General features: G+C 32.0%; 1 long non-coding RNA gene across 3 annotated transcripts; it reads left to right on the top strand.

Annotated features, from left to right (window-relative positions):
* Positions 1–2,022: 2,022 nt before the first annotated feature.
* Positions 2,023–6,939, top strand: LOC107957158 (uncharacterized). Of its 3 annotated transcripts, none has more exons than XR_005926419.1 (2): positions 2,023–2,637; positions 3,280–6,939. It is a non-coding gene; the product is annotated as an uncharacterized lncRNA (long non-coding RNA). The 3 variants fall into 3 exon arrangements; XR_005926420.1 differs by having other exon boundaries at positions 2,808–6,939; XR_005926421.1 differs by having other exon boundaries at positions 2,023–2,650.
* Positions 6,940–17,768: the final 10,829 nt, after the last annotated feature.

Here is a 17,768-nt window from a genome sequence, read left to right as displayed (position 1 = left end):
TTGGGCCTATCGCCCATTTCTTGTTTATTTTTAATTCCTAACCATATATATTTCGAATGTGACTTTACCCTAGGTTGCCCAAAATAAAATGGGAGGAATAGAACTTGAACTTGGGTCTATAGGGTGGATTCACTAACACTTAGCCATTAAGCCTAATTCATTTCTTATTTAACCATTTCAATTAACCCCTTATATTTCGGGGCATGACATAAACAATCTTGTGTGTTCATTATTTATTTTCTTTACTTGTTTATTGCAGTGGCAACCGAAATGGTCACTACAATCAAACACTTCCATTTAACATTCAATTTAAAAAACAATTAATAGTTGTTAGGTTGCAACAAAATCATCGACATTGAAATAGGTAGGAGGAGAGAGTTCAGAATTTAATAAGAAAAAAATCATATTGTTAGAGGGAGAAGAGATTAATTAAGACAGATATAATTATTAGAGGAAAAAAATAAAAGAAATATTTTTTAATCAAAAACATGTTTTAGCGTAGATTGAATTTTGATACAATAGTTTGAAAAAGATGTAAAATATTTTAGTTTTACATTGGTGTAAGTAGATCCCTACCCATATATATGAAACCTTATTGAATAGGGATTCATTTACACCGATTTAAAATTAAAGTAGTTAGTTTTTTGTGATTTGATAATAGAATATGCTTTAAAGGATTCTGGAAAACAAAAAGATAATCAAAAACGGAGAGAATCCTGGTGCTGGAAAATCTATCGCAGAGGAGTTGATCCCTAAGAAAGTTCGATTTAGAAAGGAAGATGGAGATTCGAATAACGACATGATGATCGATCTGACTTCGGAGCAGCCCCTTTCGTGGAAAGATAAACTTTTCGGTTAACCATCAAAGAATGACACTATTAGATCGAAAGGAAAAGAGGATTTTGTTATTCTGGACGGCGACATTCAGAAATCTTTTGTGAATGGAGTGCCTTCTATAACTTTCTCGGATAGGATTCACCAATTTCTAATTCAAGATATGGATAATACCGTGATTTTAAAATTGCTTGGCCGTAATATTGGTTTTTCAGTTTTACAGAATAAATTATATAATCTGTAAAGACTATCAACAACCCTACATATGTTGGATATTGAGAACGGATATTTTCTGGTTAAATTCCAAAATAAGTTGGACTGTGAAATGGCTCTTTCTGAAGGCCTTTGGATCATCTTTGGACAATACTTGACGGTTCAGCCTTGGACGATATCTTTTGACCCCTCACAGGCATATCCAAGCATTGTGAAGGCGTGGATCAGATTTCATGGCTTACTGGGTTACTTATACAACCATAAAATTATTACTGAGATAGGAGGGATGGTTGGCAAAGTGGTTAAACTCGATATGAAAACTGATAGTAGAGCTAGAGGGCGCTTTGCTAGAATGTCAGTTTATGTTGATTTGGACAAGCCTTTGGTTTCCCAAATCTTGATCAATGGCCGAAAACAGAATGTGGAATATGAGTATCTATCCATAATTTGTTTTAATTGTGGGAGATATGGTCACGTAGAAAACTCTTGTACTTTCAAGAATTCAGGTGTCACCGGGGAAAATAATTTTACTCCGCATGAAGAGTCACCAGAGATTCAAAAAATGACTAGAGATAGCTCGGGGAAAAAGGATGAAAATTACGGACCATGGATGATCGTTGAAAGAAAATCAAGGCGGAAATTTAGAGAGAATGCACAAACTCCTTCAGCAAATCAAGAGACTAGAAAAGAAGGATCACGTTTTAGAATCCTTAATAATCGGGAATCCCATAAAAATGTTAATAAGGGTGATCTGTTTGATTCTAGACGTAATAAAGGGAAAGAAATAATCAATGGAAACTATACCAGGAATGATGTTGGCTCTTTTCAAAATGGACGAATTGATTTAGGCAAGAAAAATAATAATAACGGTCAGGTTAAGGGGGTAGGCCGTTTTATTAATAATGGCCCGAGTACTAATGAGAAAAGTGGGCCAATTTCTGGATCCAGCTTGAATTACAACAGGACTAAGGAAATCTTATCGGATTTTAAGAAGCAGACCAGCTTTTTGGGCCTTGGAGATATCTCGGATGCTCAGGCCCAAACTACTTTGGACCAGCCTGGATCGGTCATTATGGCCCAACATAAATCTGTTGTTGCTGGCTGCAGTAGCAGTCCTATTGCGATGGTAGACGAGCGACCGCCTTCTACCATTGAAATGGGTCTTCTTCTTGCAGACAATACTAGATCGGTTCAGGTTTCTCTGGTTCTAGAAAGGCGTAACAGAAAGGAATAGGGAGTGGCAGTGGGAAGTCTTGATTCTGGAAGACACACGGCGGTGGTTTTCCATGAAACCTCGAACCCTAACAAATCTACTACTCATCCAAACAGCAGTAAAAGGTTAATTCCGGTGAGTACCTCCGGTTCGGGAAAGGGATTCGATACTAGAAGAAAAGGAATTTCTAAGAAATGCAACAAAGCTCTCCATGGGAATAACACTCGATTCACATTCACTGGTTCACAACGGGTGTCTCTGAAGGAGTCGATGAAACAAATTGCTGAAATTCTGTCGGCCTTTTCCAATACCAATTTAGACTCGGTGTTACCCAATGAATTGGACGAGCAAAATGAGGGGAGTTTTCTCCTTGGACAGTAAGCTCTTAAGGTTTTCTTTGGTTTTCTTATTTTTTAATTTTCCTTTTTTTTAATTATTTTATTAGATTTTGGAAATTGTTATATTTTATTTTGTTTAATTTTCTTTTTATGATTATGGGATTAAATCTAAAAATATTTACATGGAACTGTCATCCATGTGTTAGCAGGAATTTTATTCATGCCTTTTGAGAATATAATGAGGAGCACAAGTCAGATATTGTCTGTTTGGTTGAACCGAGAGTGAGTGGCAACAAGGCCAATGATATTATTGAGAAATTAGGATTTAATTTTTCGCATCGGGTTGAAGTAGTGGGGTTTTTAGGTGGTATCTGGGTGGGGTGGAAGGATTCTATTCACATTAGAATCATTCAAAACCATCCACAATTTATTTTTTTAAGTGTTGATAATCTTATTCCCGATAAATCCATTCTCATATCTTTTGTGTATGGTAGTCCAGATAGGTCTAAACGGAACCTCCTCTGGAAAGGTTTACAATCCATCACTCCTAATAATTTCACCCCTTGGCTTATTATGGAAGATTTTAATGCGATCTTATCTCCTGTTGATAAAAAGAGCCCTTCTACTGTTGGTAAGCGTTGTAATTTTTTTGGTAATTTTGTTTACTCATGTGAGTTGCAGGACTTAGGCTATAGCGGCCCCCTTTCATTTGGCAAAGAGGTGGTACTTTAGTCAGACTGGATAGGGCCTTCGCAAATGACACTTGGTTGACTACATTCCCCTAATGTTTAGTACATCACCTCACCCGTATCAAGTCGGATCATTGGCCTCTTTTATTGTTTACTAGACCAGATTTTTGCACTCCTAAAGGCAGACTTTTCAGATTTTTAGCAGGATGGACGAAGTATAATGACTTTTCCAATTTTTTTAGATGCAAGGGGAATTTTGCAGGTAATATGAGTGACTCCTTAAATAATTGTACTTTTTCTGTTAAAGATTGGAGCAGGAATGTGTACGGCTTTTTGGGTACTCGCAAGAGGAACCTAATGAGATCGCTTAACAATATTCAAAAGGCTTTAGAACATTCTGGCTCCGCTCATTTAGCTAAAAAAGAGATGGAAGTTCGGGACGAGTTGGAAAACGTCCTTGATCATGAGGATTTGCTTTAGAGACAAAAGGCTCGATGCGATTGGCTGCAATTAAGGGATCAAAATACCAATTTTTTTCATAGTCGCACTGTTAAAAGAAGGAAATTTAATCGAGTCATATCCTGCGTATTGAGAATGGAGAATGGTGCTCTGTCCAAGATATTTTGCGTAATAAGACGGTGGAATTCTTTGAAAATCTTTATGGTGAGGCCTCTCCCATTTTGAAAGATATTCCTAGTAGTGGATTCCCTTGTCTTAATCCTTCAGAGATTACTTTTCTGGAGTCATCTATTACTAATGAGGAGATTAAAGTGGCGTTGTTTGACATGGCCCCATTGAAAGCCCCTGGAAGTGATGGCTTTCATGCTCACTTCTTTCAAAGCCAATGGAATATACTTGGAAAGGATGTCTGTCAATGGGTTAAGGATGTCTTTGATGGAAAGCAGATTGAACCAAATTTGAACAATACATTGATTATGCTCATACCTAAAAAGGATAGTCCTGAGGATTTTAGTCACTTTCGGCCCATCAGTTTATGTTCTGTTCTGTATTAGCTAGTAATGAAAGTGACTGCAAACCGGTTTAAGGTAATTTTTCCTAAACTGATTTCTCAGGAACAAGCTAGATTCATAGCTGGAAGAAACATTTCTGATAATATCATCATAGCGCAAAAAGTTATTCATTCTATGAGGTGCAATTGAAAGGAGAGAAAGTGGATGGCCATTAAACTGGACTTGGAGAAGGCATATGACAGGGTAAGTTGGGAGTTTATTAGTGCTTCTTTATCAGCAGTTGAGATTCCTTTGTTTTTACTTAGTGTGATTATGTCAGCCATCTCTACTTCCACCATGCAAATTCTTTAGAATGGAGCTCCTACGCAAAAGTTTAAATCGGTTAGAGGAATCAGTCAGGGATGTCCTCTTTCGCCCTATCTTTTTGTGCTTTGCATGGATTGGTTGGGCCATTTTATTTGTACTGAAATGGAAGTTGGTAATTGGGACCCAATTTGACTCTTCCGTACAGGACCTGAGATATCTCATTTGTTCTTCGCTGACAATTTGGTGATTTTTGCAAAGCTCAGGTTGACCAAGCTCGGTTATTAGACAGTATCCTTTCTCAATTCTGTAGGATTTCGAGGCATAAAATTAGTGTAAGAAAGAGCAGTATTTTCTTCTCCAAGTACATTGGAGTTGACGTTCGCAATCAAATTAGCCAATTGTTTGGTTTTCAGGAAGTTCAGAATCTTGGCACCTATTTAGGTGTTCCTTTTCTGCACGATAGGGTATCCAAGAATACTCTGAATTTTGTGGTTGATAAGATCAGGAGGAAATTGCAAAGTTGGGATGCCAGGAAGTTATCTTTTGCTGGTAGAATCACCTTAGGTCAATCGGTACTTCTCTCCATTCCTAACTACTTTATGCAATCATTAATGATTCCGAAAGGTGTTTGTGCTGATATAGAAAGACTGGTGAGGCAATTTATTTGGGGTTGCACTGAGGGGCAATTTAAAATGGCCTTAGTTGGATGGGATGCTATTTGTCAGCCACGGGCTCGAGGTGGACTTGGATTTAGACATTTGAATGACCAAAATTTGTCATTCCTTATGAAGATTGGGTTTAGCCTTGTATCTAAATGTGATGTGTTTTGGGTGCGTGTTCTCTAATCCAAGTATGGTTGGAAAGATCAGCTTCCTGACTCTATTAGTAGGAATCAGTGCTCTCACTAATGGAGGTCGCTCTCTAAAATTTGGCCTCTTATTCGTGAGAATTTAGTATGGTATATTAGGGATGGGGCCAATGTTTGCTGTTGGAAAGACCATTGGATTCCAAGTATGGGCCCTTTAATATTAAAAATTCCATCTTTTACTAACCTTGATTTGGATTGTAGTATTAGGGAGATGGTTAATTTTGATGGGAGCTAGAACCTAGACTTGTTTCGTGTTTGGGTTTCTGAAGAAGTGATTAGCAGAATCACTAGTATTCCTCCTCCACATCCGGATTTCGGTTCTGATAGAGTAGTATGGGCTCGTTCAGTGTCAGGAGCTTTCGCAGTTTGCAGTGCTTATTGGTCATTGAAAGGAGATACGTGGAACTCTCAAGAGGAGCATTGGAAGATTCGTTGGAAGTATCAAGAACCTCAGTGAGTTAGAGTTTTTCTTTGGTCGGCCTTTCAGCAAAGACTTCTTACTAATTCTGAACGAACTAGACGAGGAATTAGTCACATTAGTTCCTGTACCATTTGTGGGAATGATTTGGAAGATTTGGTGTACGTTCTTCGAGATTGTCCCATTGCGAAAGATGTGTGGATGACAGTGATTCCGGACCAGCTAAAGCAAAGGTTTTTCTCTATTCCTTTTCAAGATTGGCTTATTCTTAATCTTTGTTTTCATGAAAAATTGCAGGGAAGCGGAGTCGCGTGGTCATGCCTATTTGGTTTGATTGTTTGGAGAATCTGGAAGAATGGAAACTTATTCATCTTCCAGAATATTTCCTGGACAGCAACTGAAATAGTAAAAGTCTCTAGCTGTTAAGCTCATCAATATGAATCACTTCATGATGGTCATAAGAATAATTCTCAGAGTTCAATTTTCATTAATAATTTAGATGGTAGCTGGGTGTACTTGTCCACTGATGGGGCAGTGAGCAGAGATTTTGGGTATGCTGCAACAGGGGGTGTGGCTCGAGATCATGAAGGAAATTGGATTGTGGGATTCAACCGTTTTTAGGTGTTTGCTCTCCGTTTGAGGCTGAAGTTTGGGGTATCCTGGATGGAATCCTTATTTTGTTAAATAAAGGATTTAGACGGATCATCATTCTGATTGATAACCTTGAAGTCGCTCAAAATTTGTCTGCATTAAATTTGGAAGACTCAGGGATTGTGGTCCTCCGAAGAACTCAGCGTGTCATGCAATCGGAAGGGGAGTGGAAGATCGAACACATTCCAAGAAATCTGAATTTGGTAGCTGATAGCCTTGCTAAACTTAGTTTGAATTGGAAGTCCAATCTACAAATCATTGTTGAGGCTCTTAAAGAAATTTTAGATTTACTTCAAGCTGATAAAGCTAATGGCTATTTCATGTAGTTAATGTATTATGTCCTTTTATCACCCAAAAAAAAATTAAAGTAGTTTTACACCTTTTTGTATATTTTTATACAATTAATATTTTAATGCTCCAACCGTTATGTTTATTCTATTCATATAGATCATGATAAATTTGAAATAACTAAAATTTTTCAACTATTTATTTTATGTAAAATAATTCAATTGTTGAATAAATATTAATATAGACACTATTTTAGATCAATATGATAAAGACATAGGATTAGTTAAAAATATACATATATGATGGATACTACTATTATATCGATATATTTAATTGAATCGTTATAATATTAATTATATAAAAATATACAAAATAGTATAAAACTATAGGTGGAAGTAAATCCCACCTCCCTCTACAGATAATTTTCTAGATATTTCACTTTATAGAAAGTATTTTAAAAGTAAAATTCTGAATTCATGGGACTTTCTATTTAACATTTGATGTTTTCGTATTTGGAAAGTAAAATTCTGAAAGATACATATAATTATAAAGAAATTTATATATTTTATTAATTTTAAATTGTAAAAAAAAAAAACTAACTATTAAAGAAAGAATTGTAATATTTTTTAATTAACCATACTATAAGTTTCGCTCACCTAATAAATCTGCCGGTGTTAGCATGTAATAATCTCTTATGGCATACCCAATATAAATTTATATAGAAATCAGTTGTTGAGTTTTAAAACGAGAAAGTTAATTATTTGTTATATATGATGGGACTAATTTTTTATTGATTTATTATATAAAAGAATAAAATATGCTCATAATATACAACTTAATTTACATATAAGAGGGTATTTTAATTTATAAAGATTCATAATTTTTTATTGCCACATATATTGTAAGATGAAATCTGAATCTAATTAAAAAGTTGATGAGACTTTATTAATTAAGTTAATGTTCAATTGACTAATGACACCAATTCAATAAAATAATTAAAAATATATAAATATTATATTTGAGTCATTAATAAAATACCTTAAAAAAACTCTAATGAAGTTAGTGTCATAATTTTGTCGAATACCAACGTAATTAGGCAATGATTAGGCTTATATATTAAAAATGACCTTAAATTATAATGATTTATTTAAATAAATATTTATAGTATTTTTGTAATTAAATAAATCATTATTCTTTAATTTATACTTATAAAAGCCCTTATCTTTAATTACTTGCCTTTTTTTTGTAAGATGGAATTTAAATTAATAAATTAGAAATTAATTGTTGGTTTGGATAGACACATAAGTAAAAAAATAATAATAATAGTTTTTAAATTTCATCGCAAATCTAATGGCAGTTAAAGATCGATGTAAATCTACAAGTTTAGAATAAGTGTAGTTTATTAATATTATTTTGGCTTAATATTTTTTTTTAAAAAATGGTAATGAGTTTTTTTTTTTTAAGTACTGATATAACTTAGACTGTATCTTTAAAATTCTAAATTCATAGCTTAGAAAATATATTTTAAAAATATATGAAAATTATAGGAGTATCAACTAGATTTAAGGGTTTATTTAAATAAGTCATTATAGCTCAAGGGTTTATTTAGGTAAAAAAAATACTATAAAGGCTTATTTAAATAAGCCATTATAGCTTAAGGGTTTATTTAGGTAAAAGAATATTATAAAAGTTTATTTAAATAATTTAGTATAAGGGTTTATTTAATTTAGAAGTCTGGGCTAATATATTAAAAAAACTTTAAACTATTTCATTTTGTTTAAACAATTTTTATAGTTAAATAAACTGATACCTATAATTTTTATCTATAAAATCCCTTGATTTTAATAGTAAAGTAAAAATATTTTAAATTTCAAATTCTTATCTTAATTTTTTGTTGATGCAATAGACATTATATATGCTTTAACATCAACATGAAATTTAAAAAAGTAATCATAATTTTCAAAAACGTCATCAACTATGTTAAGAATAAAAACACTTTCAAGAAATTTTAAAATATTATTTTATTTTTATTTCATAAACTATTCTCATCATTTCACAAAATATTTTTACTTTAATAATCAAATCGAGGGCTTTGACAAGTAAAAATCATAGGTTAGGGACTTGTTTAACTATAAAAACAGTATAAATGCTTATTTAAACAATGCAAAATAGTTCAAGGGGTGTTTTAGTATATTAGCCAAAATCTTCTATTTAAAAAAATAAATAATAGGGTTAAAGTGTAAATTTGTCATCACACTAGTGGTAAGTTGTAATGCCCCAATTTTCGGGAATTCTGTGAATGTTGGCAAAATTTCATGCTTTGATTTTGTCATTTGTGAGTGAAATTATGAAATAGGACCTATGTGAAAATGTTTGAAAATGCTATAGGCTAAATTGAAATGGTCAAATAAATAGGAGTGCAAAATAGGAGGATTTGCATGACAAACCTCCCATTTTACATGAAGTGGCTAGCCATCATGTTGTTGTAGACAATATGAGCACTTGATATCCATAATTCATGGTACAAATTGATAATGGGTTAGGTAAATGTTCCATGATAATGGATTAGGTAAATATTCCATGATAATGGGTTAGGTAAATGTTCCATGATAATGGTTTAGTTAAATGTTCCATGATGGGCATTTCATGTCTTTTGTATTAAAGAATTAAATTGATGAAATATGAAATTTTATTAAAAGAAAAAGGGGTGAAAAGAACAAAGTTTTGTCCATCTTTGTTCATCATAGCCTAAAGTTAGAGAAGAGAAAAGGAGAAGAGAAAGCTCTTGAATGTTCGGTCACTTGGGGAAGAAAATTGAAGGTAAGTTCATGGTAGTTTGCTTCAATCTTGATGTTCATGAGTTCTTCTTGATTCTACCTTAACTCTTGAAGCATATTTTGGTTTTTGGTTGTGTTGTGAGCATTTAGTCATGAATTAAAATGAAGGAAATGGTTGTTGTTTCATGTTCTTTTGATGAAAAATGGAAGATAGGTGAAGTTGAGCCAAACAAATGAGCATGCATGTGCCTTAGATGTTAAAGGGAAAAATCAGCTAACATGTTGTGCTTTAAAATGATGAAATGGAGATTATACTTAAGTAAAATCATAGATATGTGATGATTGATTGGTGATATACATGTTTAAATAACAAGCATGCAAGTTAGGTGTGAAAGAGTGATTTGGTAATAAATCTGCTTGGGACAGCAGCAGTAACGTGACTTTGGAAAATCACCATAAATTGTGGGAGATGAGTTAGAAGCTGCATAAATTATGTAATTAAAGCTTAATGAGTCTAGTTTCAAATGGAATAAACGAGAACGTATTTTGAATTCTGTACAATGATAAATTTGATTCGTAATGAAGAGTGGTCAGATTAGTCAAACAGTGAAACATGGGAAACTTTGAGAAAAATCTGGTATTGATTGGCTAAACCAAAAATTCTTAAAATTTTATGGATAGAATATATATGAGTCTATTTTCAAGGAAAATTAACGGAACTTGATTTGGAGTTTCGTAGCTCCAGTTATAAATGATTTAGTGACTATTGCTCAGGAAGACAGCTTGTAGTGAAATTATGATTATGTGGTAAACATTGACAAAAATTTGTTAATGAGTTGCTTATTGTTTTCTTATAAGCTTACTATGATCTGTAGGTGTGGTTGGCCGAATATTGTAAGGGGTTAATACGTAGTTTGTATTTGAATAGTTAGATTAACGTGTTAGTAATCCAATTGTAGGCAGTTCGTGTATGGATTTCGTCAGCATATCATCGTAAACAGGTGTGTAACTAACACCCTCTTTCTTAGTCTAGATCGGCAAAAGTCGAAAATCCGAAATGTCGAAAACCGGTATTTTGTAGATTTGCGAGTGTGCGAATGCTCGTGAGGTAAATCGATTAATGTTTTTAGTAAGCTGCAATGTTTGGACTGCAAAGTGCATGATTTCTGTGCGCTCGATATTTTTGGGCTTAATGGGCCAAAATTGGAATGATGGGCCAACGGGCCCAATTCGGTAAGAACCCTTGGTACGTGATTCTGTAGTACGTGAAAGGTAGGAATATGCATGAAAAACCCTAAAATAGATAAATTACTGAAATACCTTTAAAAGTGGAAAATTTATAGTTTTACCCCTAGGAGATAAATTACCGAAATACCCCTAGGGTTAAATTGACTTAAATGCATGTTTGACTGTTGTTATTTACTGCATGCCATGTTGTTATTATCTGATGCATGGGATTGGGATATTGACGGAGGAAGTACTGAAAGTGGCTTGTCCACGTACTGGAGGCTTTGCCTCAATTTACTGTTAACTGAGCAGCAATGCTGCAACTGTGGAGTGTTAGGCTGGGTGGGTTGAGCTATCCCCACATGGAGTGTATGGCTGGTACGGGTGGAGTGTAGTGATTGGTGGGTTGAGTAGTCTCCCCAAATGGGCTTGCATATGTTATTGATGTTGCATGTATTTTGAAATGGGCCTAGGGGCCATACTGTTATCTGAATAATGGGCTAAGGCCCAGTTTATTGTAATCTGAAAAGGGCTTTGGTCCAGTACCACTGTTACCTGAATGGGCTTAGGCCCAATAGGCTTGAGCTGATTTGGGCTTTGAATGGGTTTTCCTTACACACTGAGTTTCCCCAAACTCACCCCTTTTATTTTCATCCACGCAGGAAATCCCCAACCATAGTGGGCTTGGAGCTGTGAGGGAATTCGGAGTGGCCACCCGTTCTGAAAGTTTGATTTTCTTCTGGTGAACTGGACATCCTTTTATTTACGTTTGAAGTTTTGGGTTTTTTTTTTAAATGTAATAAGGCCGCTTAATTATTTTTGATGGTTTTAATATGTATTACTATGATAGGTATTACTTATTTTAACTGTTGAAATTGGATAGTTTTAGGGCGCGTTTTCAAAAACAACAATTGATTTCAAAATAACACGACAACAAGCAAAGCTTCCGCAATGAAAGTATTTTCCAAAATTAATCACTTTTTCCTAAAAATGACATAATCAAATCGGTTTCCTAGAAATATCCATGACGTTAAGGTGTGGCAATGGCGGTATGCATGTCTAGAATTGGATCCGAAGGGAGCTTGGTACTTAAGCAGTCCGATGGACTCACCACCTCTTTTCCGGTTTCCTACCTGGTGTACAGCTTCCATTCACTTTAACCTATAATGAAATTATCTTTTAAAACACTAAGTAAGTTTTTCTGGATCAACAATATAAAATGTTTTGAACGCTTCGATGTGGCATGTCGGATCCGGTCATAACGTCTGGGCCGGGTTTGGGGTGTTACATAAATGTTGAAATTTGACACTATACTTTGTTTTCATTGATATTTGTTATTGTATTTTGAAAATATGAGTAAATTTGCAATTCAACTCTTATGTGATTTAATTTTTACTATTAAACTTTGAATTTTATTGAAATTTACAACCAACTTTGATTTTTTAATTAAATCTTACCACTCAATATTAATTTTGAGGATTTAAAAAGAATTTAATAAGAAAAAAAATCTTTCAAATATTTTATTTTAATAATTAAAAATAATTTAACTTATAAATATTTAAAATAACAAATTAAATTAGAGTTTCTATTTAATGAAATAAAAAATTTGAAAATAAAATATATCATAAACAAAATAAGTTTATTTTTTATAAAATGACCATTTTTATTTAATTCTAATATTATATTAATTAAATTTTTATTTTTAAATATTGAAATAAAACATAAAAAAAAACTTTATTAATGTTGTCTTCCAATTATTTTAAATTTTAGTGGCAATATTCAATCAAATAAAGGTAAAGCAAAATAAAAATAAAAATATAGTAGTAAATTTAGCTTTAGCTTATAAAGATGATGACAAATATCAATCAAAGTGAAATATGGTGACAAATTTTAATTTTCTCTTAAAAATATAGTGGCAAATTTACATATTAACCCTAAATATTATTATGAGATTATTTTTATCTTTTTATATAATTATAAAAAATCATTAAAAAAGTAATCTAAAATAAATTTAAAATAGTGAAACTTAAACTTAAACATCAAGATGTCCAAAATTTTAATTTTACCATTTTAATTGATTACGTATTTCTTTATAAATATATTTTTATATAATATTTTTCTACTTACAAATCTGATTTCTTTAAAGAATATTGAAAAAAATTAGAACTTAAAAGAAAAACTTGGTTGGATTCAAACAAATTAAATAACAAAAAAAAGAAGCACAAATGGATAGAAAGGAAGAGCGGTCCAATTAAGGGAATAAGAGAAGGAATCCTTTTTTCCACTTTTGGGGTCAATTTGGATGTGGAAAAAGTAAATGAGAAAAAAGATGAAGGAAACATGCATACATGAAGAAAGCCCTTAAACAATGGCCACAAAGAAGGCATGAGATGCAAAGTTTAAAGAGGAAACAAAAATAAAAATAAAGCAAAACATGATAAAAGGTAAAACAACATGGGCAAAACCATAGCCTTACATGTCTTATTCACTTACCATTATTAACCCTTTTATTGGGACATGAGAATTTATTTATCCAATTCAATAGAATCAAGTACATTATGTCAAACTTGAGTTAACATTTTTTTATAATAGGCTTATTTATTTATTAAAATTTTGATTTTTATAAAGATGCAATTGCTATATACTTATAATAATATTTGTGATTTAAATCATACTTATTATTAAAAGTAAAAATGGCTTAATTTTTTAAATTTTCACCTCATAAAAAAAATAAGTCCATAAATTTACTATATTCAATTAACCAAGTTGATAAACTTGCCAAGTTTAATTGACCAATTTATGAGTTATCAAGTTCATTCCAAGGTTATAGCAAAATACTTAATGTATGAAGATTAAATAATTTATTGAATTGATATTTTGAATAAATTTTTTTATTTTTATTTCGTTTATCAAAATAATTTTTATTGTAAAAAATATAATTAATAGACTCAAGGCGAAGACTAAATATTGCTTTAGGGGTAGAAATGAATTATAAATTTTAAAGGAATCAAAGTACAATTTTACCATTATACTAGTGTGTATATGCTCCTGAATAGACTTGCTTTATATCAAATACGTGTATCTTTACTATAAGATGATATAAGAAGCTATTACAGAAAAGTAAATTAGTAAATAGTGAATTTCATAATTATGGTTGTTATTATATGAAGAAAATTGTTATAGTGTTAAAATAAAACATAAGAAATCACTTCTACAATAAATTAAGTTGCGACCTGACTTGACCCTTAAAGTGTAGAATTTGCTTTAAAATAAATGATAAACTACATTGGTAGTCACTCAATTATTAGTATTTTTTTTGGTAATCTAACTATGAAAAGTTACAAAATGATCACTTAACTATTTGATTTTTTTCTCCTTTGGTCACCAACCGTTAAATGGCTAACGAAAAGATGACATGTCAGCGTTTAAAATTGGCATAATAGTAGCTTTAACCCTCAAACATTTATCATTGTGTCAATTTAGTTTTGACTCTAAAAAATTTAACCCCCAACGTTTACACATTGTATGGTTTGTTCTTTCCTTCTTTTTTCCCAGTTTTACTTTTCGTTGTGACCTTTTCACCTCAAAAGCTAAAAAAATTATCAACTAAATTTTATTAAAAAATAACAAAAATGAAACAACTGAAAATCCAAAATCATAATTTTCACCTTTTTCCCATTCTTTTTTCTTGATACTTTAATTCTCCACTATTGGATAAATGACTCAGTTTTCGATGGTTCACTCTTTATCGATTTCATAAGATTTATACTTGAACCATTTGACATCGGTTCAGTTGAGTTACTTTTATTATTTTCATTTTCGTTGTTATTACCATCTCTAATGAACTCAAAGAGTCTCACCACTCATTCCCATTAAAAAATTAAAATTAAGACTAAATTGATAGATTATGTAAGCGTTGAGGGTTAAATTTAATATTAAGCCAATTTTAAAAGTTAACACATCATATTTCTATTAGCCATGTAACCTCCCCAACTCGGCATAGACGTTAACATGAATTTGGAAGATTACATTAGCCACCGAAGTGACCCAGTAAGCTATCAAAATTTTGAAAATGACATTTTAAAATATTTGTTTAATTTAGTAGAAAACTTAGTTACAAATAACTTTAATAATATTCAAAACCTTAATTAAGATATAGCAGTGGAAAAGCGGTAAGTGGTTGTTTTTAAGTAAAAACTGGGTTTTCTTGTCTAGCTTATGAATATTCATCTCTCATATCCTAAAATAAAATTAAATGTCATGCCAAATAAAATCAAAACCCTAAGTCTCATGTCGCAGTTTAAAATAAAATATTAAAACATCGAATAATAAGTCATATAATGAATCTAATTTAATTTTGTATTAAAAAGGAAAAAAAATCAAGCTGAGACCCTCTAGATGTCGCGTCCGAGTCCTAACCTGGCAGGTTATCTGTAATAGTGAAAATTAAAGAGGGAGTGAGCTATGACGCTCAATATGAGTTCCATCACAAGATAATCGATACAACTGATTAGCATACAAATAAAATCACATAGCTTAAATCACATTTAGCAAATTTAGTATATCAAAATAACATAATAGTTTAACAATGTATAAACAAATACACATATACCATATCATATAAGAAATTTCAGTATTTCAAGTAAATGCTTCACGAATGCAAACAAATTTAGCTTAATAGATAAGATCCTACCTAACTGCTACACACCATAAGAGTTCCTTAGAACTTGTCCACCCTACACACCGGGTTGTGGATGAACCACCAAAAGTTACAGGTTAATATGTTGTCAAATGGTTGTGAATGCACAACATAATTGTAGATAAAAGTTGTCAGATAATGGGCAGGCGAACCACAATTGTTGCAAGTTAATAGTAGCTGCTAGATAATATGTGGATGAACCACTGGATTTACAAATTTATAGTCTACCAGAACTTCCTCCTTTCTAAAACGTCCCATCCCATGCAACAAATAAAAGCATGTTTAAAACATATCATAGGATAAACGAATATCTTAGCTATAAATAATCAGATATGGTGGTAATAATTATACTTTCAACTAAACCATACAGTAGCAAAACATATGATCTTCAAAGAATCCTTATACCAGTGAAACAGCCTATTTTTAGTCAAATTAGAATAGTGGTTTCGGGATCACAAATCTAAATTTGAAATATTTATTTCTTATTATTTTAATGTCTACGTCATGAAAATATGATTGTGTGAAATTTTCGCTAATAAATTTTATCGTTTAAATGCTTAATTTGATAAAAAGGACTAAATCGTGTATAGTGTAAAAGTTGTGTTCTATTAGCTAAAGGTGTTTAATAGCTATAGAACCTTAACGCTAAGGTCCTTAAGTGGTAATTAGACCATTTTAATTGTGAGTGTACAATTTTGGGCATATATTAAGTGATTTTGGTGGTTATTAATCAAGGTTAAATTGGTAAATAAGTTTATAATGATAAATTAAGTAAAAATAAAAGATGGCTATCATCTTTTTCCTTCATACACCACCGAAACTAAAATAAAGAAACCACCATGGATGCATGCTAAGTTCGGCCAAGCTTCTTAGTTCAATTGTAAGTCCGTTTTGGTCCTGTTTTTAATGATTTCTATGTTTTTGAGATCGTTGCAGCTAGGTCTAGCTAGCCCAGGGACTATTTTGCAAAACTATTAAAGATTTTGAATGATTCCATTGATGAATACATGTGTATTTTTAAGTTTGATGATAGAGTTATGAATGTTGGTTGTGAATTATACAAGTTTTATAAAGTGATTTTTAGTAAAAATACAAATTAGGGATTAAATTGTGAAATGTGGAAACTTTGTGGTTAAAATGTGAAATAAATGAAAAATATGGGCTGCTAGGGACCTAATTGAAACTTGGCTAGCATGAGTTGTCATTTAATTGCTTCAAATTGTGTTTTTATGAAATAAGGACTAAATTGAAAAAGTGGTGAAACAATAGGGGCAAATGTGTAAAAGTGTTTTAAAGTGTGTTTTGGATGAAATTAAATAGAGGGATTATCAAATAAGCTAAATTTGATATTATATAGATCAAGAAAAGTGAAACTCGGAGTTAGATCGGGGGAAAAACAAAATTATTGACTAATCGACTTATTTCTTTATTTTTACATCCGAGGTAAGTTTGTATGTAATAAGCATTATTATAGTTATGCTTTAAATGCTTTTTTATTGTATAAATTATGTATACGAGACTATAGTCCTGTTTGATGATAACTCAGTTAATTGTGGGCACTTAGTGTGCGAAATCAAGATAGCTTCGGTTATATATTTGCACTTAGTGTGTGAGATTGAGATAGCTTCGACTATATATACACATTGGCACTTAGTGTGCAAAATTAGTACAGCTAAGACTATTTATTTGGCATTAAGTGTGCGAGTTTTCCCGAGTATCCAAAAATATTCCAAATGGTTTAACGAATATGTCAAAGATGTGAATGAGTATGAGTTAAATACGGAAAAGTACAGGTATGTACATGAACTGAGTAATACAATGAAAGGATAAAAAATTAAGGAAATTACATCTAAATTGATGGATGCAAATGTGGTAGGTTGGTGATATATATGAGATATGTTATGCTATGTTTTTGGCCTAATTTGAGTTTATATGATTTGTTGATATAAATACTATACGAACTTACTAAGCTATAAAGCTGACTTTGTGTAATTCTCTGTGTTTTATAGTGTTTTCAAAGCTAGCTCGGATTCGGGGACAGTCAGAGATCAATTCACACTATCCAACTATCATTTGGTACCTTTGAAATTAAATTTTGGGTCATATGGCAAATGTAGTCGCAGCTGCTTTGAGTAGAAAATCTTTATTTACTTTGAGAGCAATGAATACAAGACTGACTTTGTCCGATGATGGTTCTATTCTAGCAGATTTGAAAGCTAAACCGGTTTTTCTACAACAAATTTGCGAAGCTTAAAAGTGTGATACCGAGTTACAAG

This window comes from Gossypium hirsutum, chromosome A05 (genome assembly GCF_007990345.1).
Source record: "Gossypium hirsutum isolate 1008001.06 chromosome A05, Gossypium_hirsutum_v2.1, whole genome shotgun sequence".
NCBI lineage: Eukaryota > Viridiplantae > Streptophyta > Magnoliopsida > Malvales > Malvaceae > Gossypium > Gossypium hirsutum.
Note: the sequence above shows the minus strand (reverse complement) of the source record. Positions and strands in the feature narration are given on the sequence as shown.